The sequence below is a fragment of the Amblyomma maculatum genome, chromosome 11 (assembly GCF_055883805.1).
Source record: "Amblyomma maculatum isolate TAMU_Amacu chromosome 11, ASM5588380v1, whole genome shotgun sequence".
NCBI lineage: Eukaryota > Metazoa > Arthropoda > Arachnida > Ixodida > Ixodidae > Amblyomma > Amblyomma maculatum.
In genome coordinates, this window is record NC_139354.1 from 96,606,499 (window position 1) to 96,633,894 (window position 27,396).

The following is a 27,396-nucleotide window of genomic DNA, read 5'->3' on the forward strand; positions in this document are numbered from 1 at the left end:
TTAGACGAGGTGCGCAGCAAGGTGTTTACGGCTAGGGCTTCTGAACTACCCATGCTGGAGAAACGCGAATTTGGCCACAATGTTTCCTGAGGCTGAATATAGTACCTCGCACAATTAACGCATCCTTCTCTCAGGGGTTCATGTTCCCTTTTCTCTCTTGTGAGCTCATGTTTTTGGGCATTGCGCACGGAACTGGTATTGCGTGCGGCACTCTGCCAGCTGTGTTCGAAGGGTGGGTTTGCCTTTCCTTCTTTGTCTGTCTGTTGCCGGCTCCTTGCTCTGCGATACTTTCTTCGTTTGCTCCAAAGAGATAAGTGCCTAGCAAAAGTGCTTGCCTACAATTTTTTCAGCACAAATACTATTGAGCTTGTCCCTGATATACCGCTCACCAAGTGTTCACAAGCTTTCCGATTGCCGGCTCATTATTCTTGCATTGTGGCACTTCGGCGCCACACCCGCCATGTGAGCCCTGACTTAGACATTTCGGCGAACAGGGCAGTAGTGAATGGGAACTTTACTTCCTCCGCTAGTGCCTGCAGAACGCAGGCGAAAGGCGGATTCCATTCTTTGGTTGCCACTCACAGCATCGTTTCTGTCATAGCATTTGCGTGACTATGTGGCTCTTGGAGGGGGGGGTAGGGTTTGTCTACACGAGACCGGCTCTAATGATGGGCGGCATTGTGCGGGGGTCGTGGTAAGAATATATATTAGTTATACAAAGGCCAGAGGGTATGTTTGGATCGGCCCTTAAGGAACCGGTCCTAAAAGCACAAGGTGGAGGTCTCTAGTTTGAACCCCAGTGGCGATTGCCGCCGCCCGGGCGAGCACGACTAAGGCTTGCTGGGCCTGAAATTCGTGGCAGCCGAGCAAAATCGCCTCCCAGTCCTCCCGGGCTGGTTTCGGGATGGGACGAATAGCCGGGCTGGAGGGGCAGGCCCACACCTTGTGATAGATGTCAGAAGATACTGCTTCACAGTGTGGGCAGCTGCCGCTAAAGGTAGAATCAAAATGTTTTAGGGCTGCCGGGCACAGCAATTTATTGGTGAGAAGGCGAAGGAGCCGCTCATCTGTCATTTTGAGGCCTTTACGTGTACTGGAGTAAAAGCGATGACATTTTTGATACTACGTCGGGATATCTTTGAAGGTGTAGACCTGATTAAAATCGAGCTCCTGTTCGGGTGGAGTGGAGAAAACAACCCGGCGAGAGAGCACGCGGGTGGCTGCGTCTGCTGCCTCGTTTCCTACCAAACCCTGAGGATCAGGGGCGCATGTAATGTAGCGGTGTGCGGTGTTCGTATCCCGTATGCAATTTAAGTAGATTCGTTAGGCTAGACAGGGAGTCCAGCCTTGTCCGACGTTCCCACAGGCCCCTCGCAAGGGGGCAATTATATAATCTGAATCGGAGTGTGAGGCCACGAGAGCAGTCGCCACCAAGCGTTGTTTGTACTTTGGGCTCTGAAGGTGAGACTGTTAACCGTTTTGCTGTTGTGAACTACAGCGGCCGTGTACCATCCCTCGTGGTGAGGGCCGGAGGCGTCCACGTAGTATACACCTGTTTTGTTGCCATAATGTCGGGCTAGGGCTTCCGCTCGTGCCAAGCGCTGACCATTATGGCCTTCGTGTGACACATTGACTGAAAGAGGTCGAACATGGAGGGCGCGTCTCCACAGTTCGGGGATACGGGACATTTCTTTCATGAGAGTGGTGTGTTAGATACGGAGTCGAGCAAGAAGGCGGCGACCCGACTCCGTTTGCGATAAACGTGTGTACTGGTTTGTAAGGTGCGCCTCCAGGAGCTCACGGAAAGTATTCACCACCCCAAGGGCCATAAACGGCTCCTTGAAGTAATGATTGGGAGGCCCAGGGCACGCCTAATAACTTTGCGATAAAAGACCTCAAGTGCATCCTCCTCTTGTTTCCCTAGGTGGAGATAAGGTGTCGAAAAGAGAATCCGACTGGTCTCGAAGGCGTTTGTCAGCCGCAAGGCATCCTCACTTCGTAACCTCTCGCGTTTGTTCGAAACCTGGCGGACCATGCGGCCTACATGGTCCGAGTACTCGTATCTCGTCATCTCGCCAGACTCGTGTATAGGACCCCTCTCTAAAGAAAGACTGAGTTGAGTTGTGGGGAACACTGAAGACCACAGCGGCGGGCGTAGCGGTCTGCTATCGTCGCCGCTGTTTGCAAGCTGGTTTCAATGTATCCTATGCTGCCATGCGTGTCCAACAGGGTGATGTTATCGGCATACAGGGCATACTGTACATCACTGACACCATCCAGCTGGGCAGGCAGGTGGATCGTAGTCAGATTGAAGAGCAGCGGGGGGTACCGTGCAATGGTGGGTTCCCCGCGTGCCGAGTAGGTAAGGACCATGTTCATTATCGTGGTAGCGAATATAGGATTGATTCGTGAGAAATAACTTTTGTATTGGAATATATTGAGGCTACAGTCAATCTGGCTTAGGTTAGTAAGTATGATGTTAAAACAGAAGCTTGGGCATGTTCGTAATTCATTGAGTAGAACAGCGCGTAAGTATGATCTCGTGTGTTACATTATCAAGTGCCCCTTGAGATCTAAGGCTAGTAATACCCGCTCATTATGGGGGCATTTGAGTGGGTCAAGGACTTCCCGACAGAGTTGCAAGAGCACCTTTTGAGCGGATCTGTGTGGGTGTAATCCAAACATGGTGCCCACGAATACATATTCGTGTCCAAGATATTCAGATAGCCGGCCCCGCACGATCGTCTCTATTAGTTTGCCCACACAGGAGGTCATAGAGATGGGACGGAGGTCCTCTGTGTGAAATGGTTTGCCTGATTTAGGATTAAAGGTCACCCGAGCCGTTTTCCAGTCGCTTGGTGTAGTCGAGGAATCGCATTGGTGTAGTCGAGGAAAGACTAGTATGCCGAGTCGGCCAGGTTCGTCAAAAGCTTGACGGTGACCCTGTCCCTTCCCGGTGCAGTGCCCCGTTTCATTTTGGGAAGAACCGCACGCAGATTATGGAACTGGAAAAGTTCCTCCAGTTCTATGTTCACACTACTTTCTTAAAAGTATGTGAATCCGTGGGGGCTTGACTGTACACAGATACTGGTCCCAGAGTTTCTCTGCCAGTGGTGTCGTCTGGCCAGAGAAAGTATGCATGGCTCTCCGCAAATGTTTGTTTTTCGGTTACTGTTTGGGTTGGGTTGATGAGGGCTCGAAAGAGGCGCCATGTATTGCGGCCGGACATTTGTCGCGCGGCTGTGTTGCATCTATCCAACCAGTTGGAGTCGCCGAGACATACCGCGTACTCAGCCACTGTTTGCGTGAGCTCGGAAATATGCGCCTTAAGCTTTCTGTTGTGTTTCTGGCGGCGCCAATGACGGACGAGGCTGCGACGGGCTTCCCAGAAGAGAAGGAGGTGGTTATCCACGTCCGTGACCACCTCTGAGAGCTGTTGGGACCATGCTGAGTAGCTCTGCTTGGAAATAGTGTGTTATCAAGTAAGTCAGAATTTTGCCTGAATTTTGTCGAATCTGGGGTATAGGCTTGTGTTGTGCGACGCTTCAGCGGGCGTGTGTGTATTGTATTGTTAATGATGCAGGGATCACTACCGAGGGTGCACTCGGTGTCTAGCCAGTCGGCGTGTCTTATGTTGCGAGTGAAGGTTAAGTACGAACACGTATCCTGTGTCATGGAGTATCCTAACCATGTTGGGTAGACTAGGGTCAGTGTGACGGGTGAGGTCTAACGAGCAGGCAAGTTCCGCCAGCTTATTTCTCCTTGCGATACCCCTACAGCTGACTAGGAGCGTTAAAATCTCCCACAATCAGGAGGGGATCGCGACCCGCTACTCTTAGTGCGCGGCTGGCGAGATTCGTGAATGTCACTCGCTTGAGTTTTGAAGAACAGTACACGTTAAGTATATGCAATGGCAGGTCCCTGCGGCGGAGTGGTAGGATATTCACCATTACATAGGAATAATCTAGTTGGAGATCGAGATCCACTAAGTTGGCTGTGGATGCTTTGTTTACGAGAAGACAAGACGCGGGATCCTGTTGGAAGGTCGTGCAATTTGAAGTGTGGCGTCCAGGCCTGGCTTCTCGAGGCCACCCAGGGCTTCTACAGACTCCAAGATTTCAAGCTAGAGGCGGAAATTTGCCCGCGTAGTGCGGTCCTTAAAGCCTGTACAGTTCCATTGTGTTACTGAAGCTCATATGGCCGAATTAAAGGTGGGAGAAAATCTTTGGCTACAGTGTCTCGCCATGATTAAACATTTTTGTGGGGAGGATGAGAGAGTGGCTGTCCCAGAGCCAGCTACCTGCGGCACCAAGGGGGTGGCGACAGGAGTGGGGAAGTATTCCTCATTGTCCGAATCAATGATCCGACGGTTGAATTTTGAAGGACGGAATAGGTCCCTAATGGGCCCCGACCAACGGAGTAGGCGGGGTTTGTCCGACAGCGCAGCCCCCCCCCCCCCTCCTGCCCACTTCAAGAATCTAATCGTCACATATGACCCAACAAAGCGTCATTGCTCGTGCCTTTTAGAGGGCAGTTTATGCCAGTTTCAGAAGTCTTGTTATCAATCGTTTTCAGATAAATGGTAGATGTCCCCGCGGTCACTTTGGAGGATGGCTGATTATAGCTGGGGCTTTCGTGTTATTGTGCAATCGTTGTGAGGCTGTCTCCTCAAGCCGGTGCCGACGTGTGCTTTTTCCGGTCCTGACGCATCAGCGAAGGGAGCTGATTAGGTTTCTGGCTGCGGAGCGTTTCCAAATTGGCGAGCATGAGTTCCTTCGCCAATGGTCTTGCCTTTCTGTTTCCGCTTCGGATCAACGTGTCCGGGTGGTTTTCAGTCCGCCTTGGTACTTGTATTATAAGGCACATTTCTATGCTAATTCACAGCTCTATACATCCCAAAACACATGTGTAATATAAACAGTGCACGCGATTGCTGTGTATGTTCGTATGTATATATATTTGTCAAATTATTGTACAATGTGTTTATTTCATTTATATCAACTATAAAAATTGTATTATCATCACTACTGGTAGAAAATTGTTTTTCCGGAATGTAAACAATATTTTATATATTTCGTCGACCTTAGCTATGTTGTGTGCAGTGTCTCTTGTTCTTAGCCGTATAAATTTTCAGTTTTGGTCATTTGTCATCACACAAGGGAATGTTTATTGTCTAATACAATTTTTCTAAACAAATTCTAAACAATTATAAAGAAATAAGGATAAATCGAGGTTAGCGTCTATGACGCCCTCATATAGAAAATTGAAATAAAATCGGCATTTGTTGTTAGTCTCTTGTGCTTTGGAGCTGGAACGCGTAGCCATCTTTGCTTCAATAGCTGTACTAGCCACCATAGCTCTACTTCAAAGCACGGCGCGCACAGCGCGGAAGCAACTGGGCAGGTATGTTAGAAGCGAGTATTAAAGCGTAGTGTAAATGCACACAAGCTATATTACTCTTGTGTGTTGTCAAATTTATCGCCTACACTTCTAAAGCGCAGCGATGAAAAGTGAGAAAGCTGCAAAATGTGTTACGAATATTGTACTATAACATCAGATGCATTTTAGTCGGATACGACATAGCACTTTTTGTTGTCAAAATGACAGAACGTTTTTTGTCAAGTGTTGTTCTTTCTTTATCAGTCACAGCATTTACAATTGACGTAACACTAACGCAATAAAAGGCGCGGGGGTAATAACTGAGGTTTTTTTTTGTTTTATTCTGCGATGCTGGGTAAACTTGCGAGACCCGCTTGCTAGATATCAAAATATTTGTTTCGGGGAAAAGTTTCAATTGCAAAGCATTAGTTCCCTTTGGAGTACTAGTTTGAATATTCTGCAAAAACGTTCTCGTTCAGAAACCTTCTTTAGGCTCCAAGAATAACTAGTCAAATAAGGCTGGTATTATTGTGAGCATTGTTTACCAGCAATGAAAGATTGCTGTAGATACCAACGTTCATGATATTAAGGTAGCGCTTAATATTGCACTATCCCCGACAAGTGCAAACAATGCGGCTTCAAACGCTATAGCTTCCTCTTGAAACGCAGTTTCGTCACAGCTCCTATAAAAGGGGTTATTAATCTGGCGGGTAGAATGCGACTTTTTCTTGCATTTTTTGTGCCCACTGATATGCTTTTTCTTTACTTCCTTTCTTAGACAATCTTCCCTTGATGGTGTTTCCTAGCGGCGCCATTCATCCGCTGCTTACTTTTCTCTCTCTCTTTTCTTTGTTCAGTTTTCGCCTCGGCTCCTTTGCTCACCTCGCCCATTACCTCTTTCTTCCCTTCTTCACCTGGGCGGCAGTAGTTTTGACTTCTTCGCCTGCCTAGCCAACAAGGTTTCCGCACGTCTAAGTCTTTATTGTCCTGAACCTTGTTGGCCACGCCATACTGGTTGTGTCTATATAATGGCTCTTAACTCAACTTGTGAGCCACATGCTTTACATGATTTCAATTTGCTAAGGACCTGCCCTTCATTTGGATCGGCTTACGTTTGTGAGAAAAACTACCAGCTTAACTGTTTGCAATGATGTACCGTTTGCGTAGCTCCGAATTGAAGGGTGTGAAATTTAAAATCTACTACTTGAGAATAGTGTTGCTTCAGCACACCTGATAAAAAAAAATTCCCCGTCTCTTATATTCCGCATTTAGTATCTCGACCTGTCGCATCAGTTTGGAGTTGGAAAGTTTTCTTATCTCATTTTGAGTACAAACACCGCGCGTACTACGGAACAGTAGATGGGTGCGAATATATATCAAGCCAGTATCTGACTCAGCATAAATGCGCACTTCTATAATAATATTCATGGCAGTCAGCGAAATCGAAGAAATCTATAGGAACATATATAAATAACTCTGTCATCAAGGAAGGAATGGATCTCCAGAACTTGCAAGATTTCTTTTGATACACACATTCAAACATACAAATAACACATCAAATGAAACATCTTAAAGGTTTGCAGGAGGTCGTTTTTAGCTGCGACACCCGATGCATCGCGAAATGAAAAAAAAAAAAAACACACATCTGTTGTCCCTTGGCAGCACGCGCTTCGCGGGGCAGCAGACCGAAGCGCAACCTACACTTTTTAGTCTTTCTCTGGGCTCGCGCACCGCCGTCTGCTTGCGAGTCCGTGAGGGCCGCGCGGCCACACAGCCTGCACTAGCTCGGTCGCGATACGCAAGCCGTGATGTAGAGTCCCGTCAGAGAAGCGAGCGTACTCGCTGGTAAGTCTTTCGTGGGGCGAAGTCAGTCGCTTGACGGACGACGGCATCGTAAAGCAAAACCCACGACGCTGGCCACCCGATTTCGGGGAGTACTGGCATCATTCGTCAAACGCCGGCGCGACGGAAACGGCGGAGGAAGGAAAAAGCCGGCTAAGAGAATGAGGCCTTAGGCTGGTTAGTGAAAGGATAACCTCGGTTCCTCTTCATTTTGAGCTGTTCCAGCGCGTCCTCCGCCAGTGGTGAAAATCGATTCACTAGCTGTCAGGGGCCGTGGTGCGTTGCTATTTACATGCATCCCCCAAAGAAAGCAAGACCCAGTGGATTTGTCCATTATGTACACAAAATGCAATCGTAATCTAATAGTATGATTTTCACACCCGGACTTGTGACATTCACGATGTCATTAATGAAGTGCGTCAAGTATAACGAGGGTCCCAAAAGGCTACTTTGTGCACCCGTGAAGTGCGTGGTAGAGTGGCCAAGCTATGACCAGCAATTTTAACCTAATGAGCTCGTTTAAAACAATTTTAAGCTTGAATAATACATTGTACTGAACATTATCAAAACGCTTTGGTGAAATCTAAAAATGTTACATCTGTTTTGCGGTTACTATTAAGAGATAAATCAAAATTATGAATTAAAGATACCAGTAGTGCTAGACTGGATTAACCTTTTCAGAAGCAACGGTGAGTCTCTATGGGCGCATTGCTTTCTGCAAAGAATTATTTGATAAATTTTGCCACACTATACTGCCAGAGCTTGCAGAATTCCGATCATAAAAATAGAGCGATCAAAAAATAGAAACGTTTGTCTAAGGTTTTGATACTGGAACAGCTCAGCCCATTATCCATTCATCAGGAAGTTGTACAGAGAAACACGAAACAGAAAAACATTTCAAAAATTCTCACCATGTTCAGCATATTGTTAAGAAACATTTTGGTGTTTCGTCACGGCCCCAAGTTTTGGGTCTCCGATTTACCAGCATATTGGCTATAACAGCATTTTACGTGAACCTGACGTCAAATGCATGTATTTTTAGATAACCTTGTAATTTTGAATCATTAAATTACATGACTACAGCGTCGTCATAAGTTATTTGTGTGCCCCCATTGTTAATTGCGAAATAGCTTTGTTTTTCTATCACGTACTCTCAGAATTTGTGAATTATTTCTGAGAAATGAGGCAGTGAAGAATTGTAACATTTGATCCATTCACCTTCTGTTCAAGCGTGTCCTGGGATTCCTATTTTAGCTGAACCAGCAAGCTTTTTATTTGACACTTGTAAATTGCGTTCGAGATTATCGAGATTATATGCTTGTGAAATTTCTTTCTCTTATTAGGTATTCAATTTTCCATTGAATAGAGACAGATGCATTTTGAAGTATTTGGATAAGAGCATAAACTGGTGCTATTAAAACCAGTTGGACAGTTTTCCTTCTAATCACTAGCAGAAACAAAATCAGCGTGTCAATAATCTTAAGGCCAAAGCACAAAAGCTCTGTTCTCTGCACAAGTGGAAGGGCAAAGCCCACCTTACGGCGATCTCATAATCCATCTTCTAAACAAAATCCCGGGTAAGGAACACGAATCAAGGATTGAACTGCAAGTTCATTGAACACGTGTTGGCTTTATGCCTTGTGCTTCTAATTATAGCCTAGCGCAAAGTTCAAAGCAAGGCTAATATTTTTATTGTACTCATTCCCAGCATTAAGGCGCTCCCAAAAGCCATTTGGCAGATCAGCCACAATATATTAGAACATCATTGTGCTCGTTCTCGACAAATTCATTACACAGGGGCTGAAAAAACTCATCAGGGGCATCCAGTTGCCTGCACATAGCATAAACAGTAATGCTGTGTCGCCAAGAGGTGACCATGATCCGAAGCTTTGAATGTGAGAGCGTCCCCTCCTTCCCTAGAAATATGCATCCAGGGTTTAGTGTCGAAAGAAGGGCGAAACGAGCCGATGCTCTAGAGCGACGGTTCAAGAACAAGAGAGTGAAAGAAGTAGTCTATGTTGGTGCGGCAAGTGGCAGAACAGGTGCGGTGGTAGCCTCGATAGTCGATGGTCGAAAGACACCGGTATTCGCGGCAGCCATCAGCGGCCGCTACATAGAGACTGCGGATGAAGTTGCGATTGCGCTAGCTTGCGTAGGAACGGAAGCCTAGTTCATAACTAGCGACAGCAAAACTGCCATCCAAAATTTTAGAAAGGGGAGGATATCGCCGGAGGCAGCAAGAAACTTCGCCTAAAGAACGATGAATAGAAAATTTAAGCTAATTTAGACACCCGTTGACTCTGCCGTTCCTGCTAAAGAGGCGGCGCACGAGCCAGTCCGAGCTCTCTACTTCCGGGTAGCCTTCGAGCCCCCCCTCCCCCCCCCCTCCCCCTTCAAACACTGGGCATATGACGAGCGTCGGCAAGATTACGGGGCAAACATCGACCATTACAAATTGGGACTTATACTGGTACCCCCCCCCCAGATGTTAGCCTAAATAATAGAGAAGCTGTCACGTGGAGGCGGCTACCAACTAATACGTTCATAAACCCAGTCTGGCCGTTTCAAATGCTACAAGACCTTAGGGACAATGATCTGTGCAAACACTGTGGAGCGAGAGAGACCCTCGACCACACACTTTGGGAGTGCCCACAATCTCCAGGTATAGAGAAAATATAAGAAGTAGAGAAGTCTTCGATACCCTGTTGCGAAGCGTTACCCTGCGATCCTCCTAGGCAACGTCCATCTGGCGAAAAAGGCCGCAACAAGCCAAGGGCTACCTGCCAGCCTCTAATCTACGGGTGCACGGGGAGCGGACCCTGCGATCCAGCACCACACCGTCGATTTGGCGGAAGAGGCCGTAACAAGCCAAGGGCTACCTGCCAGCCTCTAATCTACGGGCGCACGGGGAGCGGACCCTGCGATCCAGCACCACACCGTCGATTTGGTGGAAGAGGCCGCAACAAGCCAAGGGCTACCTGCCAGCCTCTAATCCACGGGCGCACGACTCCCCTGTGCGCCGGTGTATTAGAGGCTGGCAGGTAGCACTTGGCTTGTTGCGGTCCTTTTTGCCATATGGCCGGTGCGGTGCTGGATCGCAGGGTCCGTGCTGCACACGAGTGCCAAGGGCGGGGAAGAGGACGCCCATTTTCGATGGTAATAAAAATTTTGCACACAACCAACCAATGCATATAGGAAGTCTGATCCAGGTGTCCGTGCGGCGCCTTTCATTAGACGCTTCCTCGAACGCAGGCATCAGCGACGATTGAAATTCATTTACAGGATAGAGAAAGCGTAGCATCTGTCACAATTCTCCGCAGAGATATGTACCACGCCATAAACGAATGAAGAAAGGTGGGAGTGAATAAAGAGAAGGAGATACAGGTGCCGTAGTGGAGCTTTACAATCCACCGCGCTATGATGGCTTTCGCCCCATTGCACTTTAGTGGTCCCATGTGCCCTCTAGAATTTATTACGGAAGAATGGGTGCAGAATATGTCTGTCGTTTACAACAACATTAAACAGCGTAGAAAATTGTCGTTGGAATCCCTCATTTAAATATGTGTATAGCATTGTCCTTAGCATATAGAACACTGAAGAGAAGTTTACTACACCTCATATACACCTATACTCATAAACATGCTCATATACACAAAATATACTATACACTCTGTCCAACAATACATCAAACAATAATATAAAAGGACCATTGCTCTAATGAGAGCTAAAAAGCACACAACACGCCCGTCTTAAGTCTACAACATCCCTCCTCAAATAACTGAGAAAAAGGGACGGGGGGGGGGGGGAGTGTACACGACACTTTATAACACTCCATACAGCAGTGCCGGCATGGGGCACCATCCGGAACGTGTATGCCAACGCCGCAAGAACCGCGACTCCCCATCTGTTTCCAAAAGTTCGGACAGGTACTTCCAGAGGAGTAGATGGAGATTTCGAACCGCTGTATGCATTGCGCGTGCCGGTTGCCTGCGTGCTTCCGCCAGACAGCGGCGACGCCACAAAGTAAACATGACACAGCTCACAACCAGGCGCGTAAACACTCCGCACGGGTGACGATCTCCTGACCTGTAATGTGCAGAAACATACGTCTCACGAGAAGCCGCATGACTCACGCCACTGAGCACTAAAACACTACATGGTAGATTGTTTCTGGCGCGCCGCAGTTGGGACAGCTGTCGTTAGGCACGACGCCTCATGAAGCCAGGCGCCGCAGCGTTGGCAGAAAACCCCAGCGCTGCCCAACGCTTCAACGGGGGGTGGAGGGGGGGCGAGGGGGGGGGGGGGGGGGCAGGCGGCTGACTGCCCAAGGCCTCCATCTATTATTTTAGGTGCGCCGCTGATCGTCCGGGCTGAGTCGCAAGTTGGCGACCACCTCACTAACTACCGCCGGTGGAACCGCATCTATGTCCGCCTCGGGTAGGTCGGCGTTTAGGGTCTGCCTGAAACCTGCTGCGACGCGACATAACAGGTGTGGAATTTTGGCCTGCGGGCCACTATGTCTATCCGCAATAAAAACTCGACTGGCTGACCTCATCCAGTTGAGTGAGAGCGGTCGCCCCGGGTACCAATCCCTATCTAGCAGTGTCACCCGAGCCCTCCTCTGCTAGTCGGTAGGTGAAGGAGGTGGCGCGCGACGAGAGCCGTCCCACCATCCCACACGAACGCGCCTATCAAAGACGCGGGACGGCCAGCCATACGCCGCGGCAAGATGGCCACTCGCGCCACATAAAATGTGAATGCGTACGCCCGAGATTTTACTAAACGACCCTGGAGTTGAGCGATAGCTCGAAGCGCGCGGCGTCAGTGAGCATTCAGGTCGTGCGTGAAACTGCTTCGTCCCATGTGCGAGCCGATTCTCCGCTTGATTCAAACAGTACTCCAAGTACGCGGACCGCGTTCACAAAGGGGACCTCGGCTGGCAATGAACCCTGGAATGATCCAAATCAGAGCGCGTGACTTTTCCTAGGCCCCGCCGGGGTGGTGCAGTGGTAAGACGCCCGACTACTGTGCCGGAGTTCCCGGGTTCGAACCCGACCGCGGCGGCTGCGTTTCGATGGAGGCGAAACGAAGAGGCGTCGTGTGCTGTGCGATGTCAGCGCACGTTAAAGATCCCCAGGTGGTCGAAATTACTCCGTAGCCCTCCACTACGGCTCCTCTTTCTCTCTTTCCACTTTCATTCCCACCTTCCTCCCTTCCCTTACGGCGCGGTTCGGGTGTCCACAGAGCAAGTGTGACAGTTACTGCGCCTTTCCCTTCCTGTGAACCAATTTAATTAATTAATTAATTTTAATTTTCCTAGTGTTGAGCTGAGCCCTGGACATGGCCGCGTACTGAAAAAGCACTCCCAAGAAAATCCAGCAAATGGAAAACCGCGAATGCGCCTTTCACTGCAAGTCAACGTAAAAAAAAAGACTGATTTCTTTATAGGAAGGGAAAGGCGCGGTAACGGTCTCACTTGTTTTCTGTGGACACCGCAACCGCGCCGTAAGGGAAGGGAAGAAGGTGGGAGTGAAAGTGGAAAGAGAGAAAGAGGAGCCATAGTGGAGGGCTACGGAGTAATTTCGACCACCTGCGGATCTTGAACGTGCGCTGACATCGCACAGCACACGGATGCCTCTTCGTTTCGCCTCCATCGGAACGCAGCCGCCGAGGTCGGGTTCGAACCCCGGTACTCCGGCACAGTAGTCAGGCGTCTTGCCACTGCACCACCCCGGCGGGGCCAAGTCAACGTAGAAGCGGATCGAGTGCAAGAATGAAGAGGGAAGAGAATGGAACATAAAAAGACTCAAGAGAATGGAACATAAAAAGACTCAACCGTGTCCAATTCTTGCGGAATCAATACACCAGCGCACGGCCCTCAATTCTATATTAGAAAACGTGTTTAGAAGCAGTAGGTAGATATCTATATTCTCTCCAATTCCATGGAATCGCGATGCTGAAAAGCAATGTGGACGTAATATCCGAAATTTTTCCTGCAACTACAAAATGATGTTATAAGTCAGATAGGGACGCAAGGCCAATTATTTCCTACTTTAATCGAATCGATTATTCAAGGTTGGCAATCAAGAACATGCGTTCATCCTGTTAGTCACCTGTGAAACTTAAATTTAACATATATCCGCTCTAACTGCTCATTCGATAGAGAACAGCAGCATTTGTGAGCTCTGCACACCAGGTTTATTATAGTGAACGCTAGGTAGATTGATATCAGCAATATAAAAAAAAATTCACATATATTGTCAGTTTTCAACATATTATGCAGTGACAAATTCTTTTTGGAAGTATTAAACCATGCAGGTTTTTTTTAGAAAAAAATATTTTGTTTTGTTTATGTGGGGTTTAAAGATTTAAAAACCATGAGATTATAGAGTTTCTCTGGCGCTTAGTATTGGCTTGTTCAAAGTGACATAATAGGAATCGCAACCGCCACTACAGGCTTTGTTCTCAATGCTAAATAAAGCCTGGCACAGCTCAACAGAAAAACATCTAACATATTAAACCAGCCAACGACACAAAAACACAAGACGGGCACATGGGACAGAGTTGTTTCGCGTACTCATCTTTTGTTTCTTTGTCGTTCACTGCCTAAGTGTGTTAGATTCGCCATGTCTATCCATATGTTCGTAATGTTAAAGAAAGTCTCGCACTCACCAGACCGCGAAGCCAATAATCCAGAGTAATCGTTCATCTGCATACATCGATTCATCACACAGCTGGGCTTGTTGCACTGTTCCAGGCTGACAGTTGAGCTTCTCAGCATAGGGTTGAGCACATCTCACTGCTAGCGACCGTTGTCTTGATCCCACCATTGAGAGCAACTTGTTGTAGGGCCAAGCATGGTAAATCTGTGAAAGAGGCTCCGTGCCTCTGGTGACTCCGGTAACCGCGGGAATCTTTGGCAGGACCCGGGAAAGATAAGGCTTCAGCCACACAAGAACAAAGTTTATTATCTCATCCCGTCACCGCTGCCAGGCAAGTAGGTAAAAAAAGAAACATGATAAAAGGCAGATCTCTCGACGGCTTCTTTTCAAATGCGCATGGGAGCAGAGGGAACGGTGTTAACGTTCCGTATGTATTCAAAATTTTTTCGCTAGGTGTCATGGAATACAGTGCTGAATCCTACCCGCTGGGAAGAGCAACCTGCTCACACTAGCCGAGGGTGACTCCTCTCTTTCTCGTGCGGCGCGCTTTACAAGCATGCGGAGAAACATTGTAACGGATTGGATGCGTTTATTCACATATGACTGCAGACGACAGGATGTCCTCGAGGTCGAACAGGCAGCCAGGCCCCAGTTCCTCGCATTTCGTTAGCCTCCTTTTCCATCCACGCAGTCACTTTCACTTACTTCACAACTCTTGCAGCATAGAGCGTGTTAATTTCCCCCGTAGCCGACGAAGCTCAATCTAGAGCATGCCAGGTTGTACGGCGCACGCAGCGCTTAAGACGAGGCACATGGTCTACTTGGGTTATGAGGGTTGTGGGCGGTAACTTTAACGATCACATATTTCACTTCGCTTGGTCGAACAACCATGACGGAGAGCCCAGTGTACTTGAAGAAAAAGTTCTGATACAAGCCTCGTTTGTGTAAAGGTGTACCACACGAAAACCACACGAAATCTCAAGGAGCACATGTGGGCTCGAAGTGGCGCTTTTCAACACGCTGTCGGGAGTAGAACTGGGAGGACAAAATGCACAAGTGGGCCAAACGACGAGCTTCTTCCGCACAACATATCACCTGACAGACAGAGAGGTTGTCTGTTTTTTTTTACCTTGTGCCTTTATTCCCTATGGCTCCAGGCTGCTCACGCAACGTCTCTGATTGATTCTTGGCACCTTTTATTCCAGAAAAAATACAAAAAAGCATTTTGTGATGTTGATGAACGTGACCGAAAAGGTGGCTGAAGTTTGGGAGTGGCGTTTCTACCGTTTGTCCACATCCATAGAGCGGGGCTGAGTTGGACATCCACTCACATCAAAAATTCAATGCGACCGCTTGAGTTCGGGCCGTATGATCAACTCGAAACCCGGCATTGCAGTTCGATTGCGACAAGAAAACTTTCAATTTTTGAGGGGCTTCGGACAGCTTGGTTGAACATTTCGACCACCTGTGAATTCGCGCCGCCTGAATCTCACTTGAGTCTGCGGCGTAGCGCAGCGTGTCAGTGAGCGTCAATTGTTTAATCTAATCTGTTGCGAAAGTTATTTGGCCGATGACTGGGCACATCTGTGTCTCTCAAACCCCAGTCAACGGTGCCAGCGCGTTCGCGCATTTAAAAAGGCCCGTCTTCTCCTCCTCGGTATCACTTCGCTACGAGTAAACAGCGTATACGCGTTGGATTGCGATCGAATGTAAACAATAGCTATACTCCATACGAAGCCCGTCATCGCTATCCCTGGGTCGCACTTTGTTGGAAGAGGGAAGAATGTCCTTACCAAATCTTTGTTGGACATTTCGTTAACACCGCGCATTGTCTAAACCGAAGTGATTGCTGAATAAGCATTATGTAAAAAGTACATTCTCCCTCCTCCGCCGCGACAGGAGCTTAGGGTACCCTCTAGAAACAAGGAAGTTCTCTTTTTCGATGCTCACCATACAAATAGTCCAACTTAGTTTTCTATAATGTTCTGGTCATAGCACTTCAGCGACCTCCGACATATTTATTTCCGACGGCTCAAGCCGACACTTACTCAACGGCCGGCTACTTTGTAATCTTAGCCGATATTGTCTTAGTTGATGGTAGTAGTTAGGGCATTTGACATATGGTGTGTTCTATCAAATGTCTTCTTATCTGAAGCCCTCCAATGTGGCTGACCACAAGCTACAATCCATCTCGCGTTTTTAACCTCAAAACCTACAACCATTACATTGAATGTTGTGTAACTCATTAGGCCAATTTCAACTAATGAATTATTTTCTAGAAATGACAAGCAGAAAGGCAGGCCTAAAAATAAATATGCAGAAGACTTAGGCAGTGTTGACCATCTTGGCGAAGGAACAGCAGTTTAAAATTGGTAGTGAAAGGATAGAAATCATAAACGAATATGTCTACTTTGGACAGCTAGTGACCGCTGATCTGGGCTATGAATGCGAAATAACTAGTAGAATAATATTGAGATGTAGCGCATTTGAAAGGCATTCAAACTTATTGATTAGTCGTTTACTGGTATCACTCAAGACGAAAGTGTCAAAAAGTTATATTTTACCGGTAGTCGCCTATGGGATTAAAATATGCAGGTTAACGAAAGAGGTTCTACTTACGTTGAAGACAACGCAGAGGGCTATAGAAAGAACAACGGTAGATGTAACATTAAGAGATATGAAGCGTGCAGAGCGGCTGAGAGAAATAACTAAATATACTGACATTCTAGTGGAAATTGACAATAATAAATGGCCGCGGGCACGACATGTAGCATGGAGAGTGCAAAGCCAATTGTCTCTAAGAGAAACCAGGTAGATTCCAAGGGAAGCAAAGCTTACCAGAGGGCATCAGGAAGTTAGGTTGGCGGATGAGATTAAAAAAATTCGCGGGGTCAAGTAGATGCAGCTAGCACAATACTGGGAAATGGGAGAAAAAAAATAGGAAAGGCCTGGCTATGCAGTCAGTATATTCCAGATAATGGTGATGGTGATTGGTAATGACTGGATTGACTAGGCATAACTCAGTATCACTAAGGACCGACAAGTATGTCAAGCGACAACTTATAATGCCCACAACTGTTTGTAAATGAGTAAATATGTTTAGCTATGAGTGGTAACGACTGCCCCCTTCATGGATCACTGCCTTGTCGTGGCGGAGGGGCTTGCGAAACTCGATGAAGTCGTGAGCTCTGCTGTGTAGGGCCACCCAAGATAGACAGGTCACGGCAGAGAGTTCTGACAAAATGTGATTCACTGGAGAAGGTAATGGCAACACACTCCAGTATTTCCTGCCAAGAAAACCCTATGGCCAGTCAAAATACCATCATCGATATGGCGCCGGAAGATGAGCCCCCCAGGTTGGAAGGCGTCCCACATGTTACTGGGGATGAACAAAGGGCAATTCCTAGTAGCTCCAGGACGAATGAAGCGGCTGGGCTAAAGCCAAAAGGACGCTCAGTTGTGGATGTGTCGGGAAGCGACTGGAAAGTCCGATGTTGCAAGGAGATATATCACATAGCAACATGGAATGTAAGATCTATGACGCAAGGTAAACTGGATATCGTCAAGCGAGAAATGGACAGATTGAACATTGATATCTTGGGTATCAGCGAGCTCAAGTGGACCGGAATGGGAGAATTTAACTCCGGCGACCATTATGTCTTTTATTGTGGGCACGAATCCAAGAGAAGGAATGGGGTCGCTCTCATAGTAAACAGAAGAATGGGCAAAGCAGTGCTAGGGTACAACCCCAAAAACGAGCGAATGATTTCACTTCGGATCCAAGGTCACCCTTTCAACATAACAGTTATCCAAGTCTATGCACCGACCACTGCTGCTGAAGAAGCTGACGTTGAGCGATTTTATGCGGACCTACAATGCCTTTTAGACCGCACCCCATCATCAGACGTCGTTTTTCTCATAGGAGATGGAATGCTAAGGTCGGGAGTGAAGAAATATCCGGAATTACAGGCAAGTTCGGTCTTGGTGAGCCAAATGAAGCTGGGCAGAGGCTAGTAGAGTTCTGTCAAGAAAACAACCTGACCATAGCGAATACTCATTTTCAACAGCACAAGAGGCGCCTGTACACATGGATTTCACCGGACGGTCTGTACAGGAATCAGATCGATTATATTATTTGCCGGCAGAGATGGAGAAGCGCTATACAAGCAGTAAAAACAAGGCCTGGGGCCGATTGTGGCACCGATCATCAGCTTCTACACTGTAAAAACAAAAACACCTTTTTGGGCATTTGTCTGATTCAAAACACCCTTACACCCTGACTCTAGGGTGTTCGTGTCATTGGAAATCACCTCTTGCATGCCAAAGGGGTGCTTTGGTTGGAGAATATGCCTTAGGGTGTTACGGGCAAGCAATATCACCTAACATGCTGGGGGTATATGGCTGCGTAACATCGTAGCCTTTTATACACAAGCGGCGCTGCTAATATAACCCAACACCTAAATAAAGCACCAAAAGTAACGCTAAAATTAAAATTACACACGAGTGCTTTCTAAAAATGAAACAGAAACTGAAATAAAATTTCACCGCCAGGAGGCCGCCGGTAGCTACGAACGCTCTTTTCAAATTTCACAATATGGCCGTTAGCATTGTGGGGTGCGTTTCGACCACGTTTCGGCGAATGCTGAATGTGCTTCTTCGATTGTGTACCCTCGTGAAATGTGTTGCATTTCCCATGCATATGTATTACAGAAGTGTGTACGCTTGTGAAGTGCCTTCTACATGTGGTGTTTAACGCAAACGGGCATTTATCGTGTCGGCAAGTGTCCGGGCTTCTTTTTGCTTTGCTGAGGCCGAAGGACTGCTGCACCGCTTTATGTTTGAGATGTTCGAAAGAAGAAGGCATGGACGATTTTTTTTTTCTGCGTGACTAAGAGGTATATGCGCCGACTACATTGCACTCGCTCTGAAATCGCACTGGTTGGTTCGGTGCCGGTGATACGAAGGCGGACAGCGTACTTTGCGGCTGACGCAATCGTCTGTGAAGGTAAGCCTATTCTCACGCATATTGCGCTTTGTGGGAACAGTGTCCTACCGGATTGCTGCATTCTGTGTCTTTTTGTGCCGGAACGCTCCAGAATGTGCTGAAATGAAAACGTGAGACACGCGCTTGTTTTCACCTGGCTGCCAAAATGACATCGCACATGTGGTAGATGTCGCGGCGAGTTACGCAGATTTCGCGCAAGAACATCAGTCTCAACTTTCTTGAACAGAAATAATGTATGTGCTACGTTTCCTTGCATTTTGTACGCGCAGGAGGTTCACGAAACGATTTTCGTTTCTTGACAGTTTGATACTTGCGCTCAGTTCGCAATGACTCGGTTTTGTTCTAACGTTTCCGTTCGTGCAGCAAGGTCATGTTGGCGTACTACTTTAATTCTCCTAGCACTCTCGACTCCCCCCTCCTCCCTTATCTCTTACACTTCGCGCTCGCTCTCCTGAAACCTCTTTCATGCTTCGTCGTCTTCTTTCACTCGGAGCGCTGCGACCCCCCCCCCCCCCTCCCTTTTTTTTTTATTTACTCGGAGCATAGGCGCGCACCGTCCCGCTGCTCGGGGAGCGTCCTCCCGCAGCCCTTCTGTTTAAACTTTTTATTCGAGGAGGCTATGTTCGTTCTCGGCGGCCCTTCAGCGCGGCACGCCTCTGCGCTCGTGCTCTCGGCATCGAAGTGCGCTGGTCGGCCGGCCTGGTTGCATAATAGTTTATTCCAAACTGCGTAAACTATATGTCACTATCATCGGCCTATGTTAACTCCCCGCGTCTGGATTTGCCTTTTTTAATCACAATGGGAGCATTTTTCATTTTACGGGGACCATATTTTGCGGTCGCATGGAGTGTGAATTTGCATTTTTATTATGCTGCTTTTGTTATGGCGTTTACTTTCGCTCTCGAAGAATCATTTAGGTACGTATTTTATTTTCAGCAAGACTTCAATTAAGGCACTTGTACACGTGCTAAGTCAGCTGATGTGGTTCAAACCATCCAGTTTTCATTATTTTTGTGGTCACATTTCAACATAACTGTTTGACCGCATTACTTGATTTTTGTAGTGTCTTTAGACTAGAATAAATGGATATTCGATACTGATGCCTCAGCATTCAAGTAGCGGTCGACAGCTTGAATTCCGTGGCCAAATATTGTACCGGATGTTGCTATTACAGAGTTTGATTCTGACCAGATGTTTACTTTTTTTTTTGTCTTTTGCTTAAATGTACATATGAAGCGGTTATCATAGCCTTAGTCGCATATGTTTACCTTCTTTGCTCATCACAGTGCGCATATTGCAGGCAAATTTGTGACTTACTGTTATTAAAAAATTTGTAATGTATGTGTTGAAAGCAGTTTACTGATTTAAAGGGCCCAAACAATTTGACTTTCATATGCTAACGTTGCATGTCTGTAGATTGTCTCTAAGAATTGAAGCCTACTTTTTAAAGCTGAGCGGGGACCCTTAGTTTAGAGATATATTACATATTTTATTGCCATTCAGCCGTGTACCAAGTTGAGGGAAGGAGGATCATAATTTTTGCTTTGTTATTTTTTATATTAGACTTTCCTTAATATTGCTTGCAGTTTGGCGATGAGTGGCAAAATACTGATGGTTTTTGCAGTTTTCTAACCTTAGTAAATATTTGTATTTGCTGTTTGCTAATGCCAGCTTTTGTTGTTGTTTTTTTTCAGATATGTGCAAAGGCATTAATTGCCTTAGCTTTTGTACAATGATTTTTAATATTCAGTTACTTGAAACATTGAGTGAAATGAATTCTTTATGGCTACCATTCACACAAACTTGCAGTGCTTACATGACGTCAACATGCTGATCAAGAAGGACGGCAAAGAGGCAGTTGAAATTGGCCTTAACAAGACACTTGTCTTGGTTTTGAAGGATACCATTCGTGCAAGAAAAAAGGACATTGCCCGGGTGCTCGAAGTATGTTCTGAGGGAATGCGTGAAAGGAGAAAGAAACGTAAGTATTAAGCTGTTTCCTTCTGTTTTCTGCATGTGCTATCTAATTGGCAGTTTTTCGCTAAATGCCTACATTTTTTCCATTATGCATTGCCTTTTAGATATACTAAAAACATGGCTGAGCATCAGAAAGAATAATAAAACCATAACTAGCCTGCGCATTTCTTCATATGTAACAATTTTCGCATTAGCTAAATTTAAATTACCTATTGTTCTTCTCCATTGTAATGGTGCAGCCTTTTCGAATCTGTTCAACTAGTAGCAGAGAATTAGGTGATACCTGATTCGAATCTTCACAAGCTTTGCTAATTTTTGCTGTCAGATGTTTGGCTTTCAGTTTGCGTGCTTCTACATGTTTTCAATTTTGTTTATTTGCCTTCCTAAATTAGACAATAAATTATCGCCTCAAAACTCGGCTGTCTCTTTTTACCTGCAAGGAGGTACACCATTGTTGTGGTGCTTATTTCTATTGTAGATGTACAGACAGTATGCATTCTGCAACTCTTGGCAAACATTGGGAACCAGCCGGGAGCTCTGGATGTTGTTTGTATCATTTGTAAGTATTCTCTTTGTCATTTGAATATTCCGGAAGCCTACTTGAAACCGACATTATTAGCGAATTTTCTTTCTTTCTAAAATGGTTTAACGTCTAACTTGTAATATGTATTAGTGATTCATAATTGAAATAGAAATACTACACAAGTTTTCATCACAACTGTGAATTCTTTGCTGTGAAAGGATTATTTGCACTGCAAGTACAATCAAAAGCACTTTTAAGAGACTCCTGCCATCCCACGCTTACCATGTTGTATTGCATACAAGAGTCACCTGATGAAGCACTGGTAATGTCAAGATTTGTGCAGTGTGCCATTTGACTAAGCACACCGCTGCAGTGGACCAGCAGTGCTTTATCAGATGGCTCTTGCAGGCAGCTTGGTGAGGTTTAGCATTTGCTGGAAAGGGGTCTCTCAACCTGCTCATGCATGATTTTACCTAACATGTTCCTAATGTCTGGAATATATAATCTGAGACTGCTTCAAAAGAAATATTTGCCACACTGTCGTATCCTACAGGCTTCTGAAGGTGGGTAATGCAGTTTGATAGTTGTTTTTAAAAAATGCTGTAATTTGCTAGCCAAGTTTGAAATGATGTAATAATTTTAATTCTTCTGAGATTAGGTTTACCGCATTGGTTGGGAGAAAATACTGCTGTGTTTCAAGGTTCATGCTGTATAAATATAATGCCTTCAACTACAGATGCTAACATTTCATGCATTAACCATGTGGCACTGTCATAGACATTCTCATTTATAGTAAGCATTCTCAATAAATCCAAATTGTTATTTTTGCATTTCAAGTTAGTCAACATATTTTTAGTTTTCGAACCTTTAGTATTTCAAAGTGCTCAGACCGCCTGCCGCTAAAACGATTACAACTTCTTGAACACTTGAGCTTCCTGCCGCCTCTTGAGGCTCACCATTGATGTTCTGGATGTCTATGCATACAATGTGCTATGCGTGGAAAATGTTTTAGCATGCCATGCTTCAGTGTTGACATTTTTTAGAGCTTCTGCTGTTTGGTTGTTTGGTAATGCTCTACTGTTGCACATGTAATTGTCGCTCAACTCAAAGCTCCAGTGTACACTTTCAATGAATAATGTGTGTTGAAGTTTCAGAGCTGCCACATAGAGCAGCGAGAACACTTTTTCCTTGTTACTAAACATTAAATGTAAACACTTCAGGAAGCATTGCGATGACCTAGGGCTTGGCTGGTTCATACTTAGCACAAGAAGACGTGCACAAGTTCAGAAATGCATTATGTGTTATGTATTACATGCACTTTTTTTTTTTTTTTTTTGTAGTGCCTCATCACTAAGTATGCTCTTTCCACGTTTTTTTTGTTTGGTTCTGCAGTATTTACTTGGACAGTGCAGGGTATGCTGTAGGCCTTGTGTGAAGCCTTCAATTGAGCCAGCTGTTAATATTTTAGTAGTAAACACCGTGCTCCAGTGCTGTTTATTGTTTATTTATATTTTTAACTAACATAATAAGCATTCCAGTTCATGTGAAATGAAAAATTCGTGGGGCAGCATTGAAGTTCTCTAATCCAGGCGCTTTTGATGAGTGTAGCCATTTTTGTTTGATAAAATAGCTTGCATAATCTAAAATTACCATGCAACATCATGCTGCATGAACAAAAATGGGTTGACCTTATGTGCTCTCATTTATGACTTGATCAGACTGCTGGCTTTGTGCCTCCTGAACCAACCATAACAGTATACTCTGCATTGTTAATTGTGAGATAACCACCAGTGGTTTCCGATAGGGCCCTTTTCCAGCACACTGCTGTACACTAAAGGGGCATTGGCGTATTCTAAATATAGAATAGAAAATATGTTGAATTTGCTTTTTGCCAGGTGCAGTGCATATTTATACAGCTGCTCTGTTATGCACTTCTTTCACAATTTTATCAAGGAACAGGAAGAAAAGCCTGCCACGCCGTGCGTCGGATATACTGGGAGCAGCATCAAAGAAGCTGAAGAGCATTTCCCCTTCATTCAGCAGCGGAAGCTTCTTCGAGTCATCGACTCTACTTAGGGTATTGTTCCAATGATGGGTCGATTTTGGCTGTTCAATCTGACATATGACAAGGGGTCCGACAATTTGTGCTGCTTTATAGAGCACTTCTTTTTGGGCGTCTGCGTGTCGAAGCCAAGATGCGCTGCACGACGCTTTATTTCATCGCTTAAGGCCGAATTTTATGCAAGCGCACGCGTTGACACTGACAAAGCATAGTATTAATATTGTGTACTGCGATTATTGTTGCATACGACTAAACGTTTTGTTGTTGTTTTTTCAGAAATGTCACCATGCTGTTGTGTTCATTGTTTGGTTCTGTTTTTGAAAAAAATTGTATACTTTGTTGTCTGCATTTGTTGGAACTGTTTTGCTTCTTTCATTTTTTTAGGTATTTACGTACATACCATGTATGCTTTTGCCCGTCTGCTAGGCTCTCGGTGGAGAGTGGCAGTATTGTTAAATAAATGAGGTTCCATAGCGCGCATCAATGAAGAAACAGAACACAGGTGCCCCCCTGCCCCCCCCCCCCTCCACCAGCACCCGAGCACCCACTAGCCCGAACCCTGACCCTTCTATGCCGAATAAAAGACTTCCAGTTTCCTTCTGTGTGACATTTTTCGTAACATGCTCTGTGAATTTGAAAAAACAATGGGCCATTCGAGATGTCAAAATAATGGCATGCAGCATCTCTTTACATGCTCATTTGGCATTACAGGTGGTTAAAAGGAATACCATTAAGCTTGATTGCAAATGTGCACATAGGAAAAGCATTAAGGAACGTGTAGTGGCAAAAGTAATTCCTAATTAGGGAATGCAATATATGGACGTTATCCGCACTGATTTTTATCAAGGGGTGTAAGGGTGCAATGCCACTGCTTCCACCCTGCAATAGGGTGTAAAGGTGATGAAAACACCCCAGTGCATTGGCCCCATAGAAGGGTGTTATGACCAACCGAAGCACCATCTTCGAGGGTGTACTGGCACTCTTAAGCCACTTTTTTTCAAGGGTGCATGGGTGTTAGTTATAGACATGCGAAAACACCTAATAAGGTGTTTTTGTTTTTACAGTGTAGTTGCCGAAATTGAGCTTCGATTGAGGAAAGCGCAGAAAACTAGAAGGCCTTTCAGGTATGATCTGGATCAGATTCCATTAGAATATGCTGTGGAAGTGAGGAATCGATTTCAAGAATTAGATCTAGAAGACAAAGAGCCCGAAGAGATGGGGACTGATGTTCGTGATATAATACAAGAAGTTGCTACTAAGGTAGTTCCAAAGCAAAAGAAATGCAGAAAAGCAAACTGGTTATCTGAAGAGGCTTTGCAAATAGCTGAGGAAAGGAGGATGGCAAAAGGTATGGGGGAAAGAGAAAGATACAAGGTGCTCAATGCGGATTTTCAGAAAATAGCAAGGAGAGATAAGAATGCCTTCCTGAACATACAGTGTCAAGCAGTTGAGGACAACAGCCGATTAAGGAACACAAGAGCTCTGTATAAGACAATCAAAGATATCAAAGGAAGCTTCTGTTCTAAGCTGGGCGTGATAAAGGACAAACGAGGCAAGGACCTCACTGAAGCCTCAGAGATAAAGAAAAGGTGGCAGGAATACACAGAAGAACTGTACAAGAAGGACCCGGATGTGCAAACCCAACATAGGACGGTTGTGATTTCTGATCTCGAGCCGGGCATCCTGAAGAGTGAAGTTGAATGGGCCTTAGCCAGCCTTGCTAAGAACAAAGCTAGCGGAATTGATGGTATTCCAGCTGAGTTGCTTCAAAACCTCAACCACGACGCTGTTAACACACTGCATACATTATGTCAAAAGATTTGGATAACCCTGCAGTGGCCACAGGATTGGAGGAGGTCAGTTTACATCCCCATTCCAAAGAAAGGCAGTGCTAAAGATTGTTCCAACTACCGCACGATCGCGCTTATTTCGCATGCTAGCAAGGTGATGTTAAAAATCCTGCAAGGTAGGCTGCAGCAGTGTGTGGATCGGGAGCTTCCGGACGTGCAAGCTGGGTTTCGCAAGGGCAGAGGAACTAGAGACCAAATTGCCAACCTTCGCTGGATCATGGAAAAAGCGAGAGAGTTCCAGAAACCCATTTACTTCTGCTTTATTGATTATGCGAAAGCGTTTGACTGCGTAGATCACAGCAGATTGTGGCAAGCTCTCCAAGAGATGGGAGTTCCAATTCACCTCATCTGTCTCCTCGGGAACCTTTATGAAGGGCAAGAGGCCACAGTCAGAACTGGGCATGGTCTTACTGATTGGTTTCCGATTGAGAAAGGGGTGAGGCAAGGCTGCATGCTGTCGCCCTGCCTATTTAACCTATATGCAGAGTGCATCATGAAAAAGGCCGGTCTGGACGAGTCTTCAGCTGGAGTGAAGATTGCTGGAAAACGTATCAACAACCTTAGATATGCGGATGATACCACTTTAATGGCAGAAAGTGAAGTGGAACTCAAGAGACGTCTGATGCGCGTACAAGAAGAGAGTGAGAAGTTTGGGCTTAAACTGAACATTAAAAAGACGAAGATCATGGCGTCTTGCCCTATCAAGTCCTGGAGCATCAATGGACAAGAAGTGGAAGCTGTGACAGATTTCCTATTCTTGGGCGCCAAGATTACCTCGGAAGGAGACTGCAGCCATGAAATTAGGAGACGCCTGCTTCTGGGAAAGAGAGCAATGGTTAGCCTTGACCGCCTAGTAAAGAGCAGAGACATTAGTCTACCAACCAAGATCCGTATAACCCGTGCTATGGTCTTTCCAGTTGTGATGTATGGATGCGAGAGTTGGACTGGGAAAAAGGCTGACCGCCGAAGAATTGACGCGTTTGAATTGTGGTGCTGGCGAAGACTCTTAAGAGTTCCTTGGACTGCCAGAAGATCAAATCAGTCGATATTGTCGACCATAAACCCTGACTGCTCATTGGAGGGTCAAATTCTAAAGTTAAAGCTCAGCTACTTTGGTCATCTGATGAGAAGAGAGGAGTCGCTGGAGAAAGATGTGATGTTGGGAAAGGTTGAGGGTCGCCGGAGAAGGGGTAGGCAGCGAACGCGATGGTTAGATGGCATTCTCGAGGCATTGCAGATGAAGCTATGTGATGTTAAGAAGATAGTGAGAGACCGGAAAGCGTGGCGTGACATGGTTCATAGGATCACGAAGAGTCGGACACGACTGAACTGGTAACGACTGCAATAAATAGCATGACTGACCATGACTACGCAAAGAAAAATACGCCTAAAGACGACTTGTATTGGCGAAGGATGAGAGACAAATAATAATAGAGGAAGGGCAAGCTTTCAACGTTCTCCTTTTAAAAGATACCCAAGAGGCCCTAACAAGGCTGCCGGAATCTCCCGGATGCACTTCTCACCGTAGAAGACAGCGATGTCCATACGCCAAGTTGATGACATTGGTGAACGGCCGGAAGCCCACCTCAACGAGACCAGCAATGGACATTGGTCGCTCAAGCCTCTAGCGTCTGGCGGAAAGGAGATGACCTCACATGTCGCAAGGCGCTATACTAGCGTGGACGGCAAATAGATGCGATCAAGTCTCAATGCCGTTTGATCTCTGGCCAGCGTGGCTGAAAAGCGGCCGTCATGAAGCGATACCTACGCGTCCGTGAGGTTAAGCGGACGAACAAGCTTTTCCAGTTCCCTAGCATGATAATTGGAGCTGCTCTACCGGGGTCCTTCCATATCGCACCAAGAGTCTAGGAAGCAGCTGATATCTCCTAACAGGATGTGCAGCATCAGCTCAAGAAGTTACGTTGCGATGGAACGAAATACATTTTTTGTCAGTTCCCGCGTTACCGGTGCGTAAACGTTCACAAAGCGCACCTGCCGCCCATCTAAGAAGACATCAACCGCAATAACACAGCAATCCCACCATCCAAACGTGCAGTGCGCGCCTGAACGAAAGGCCTGCGATAGAAACGCGACCC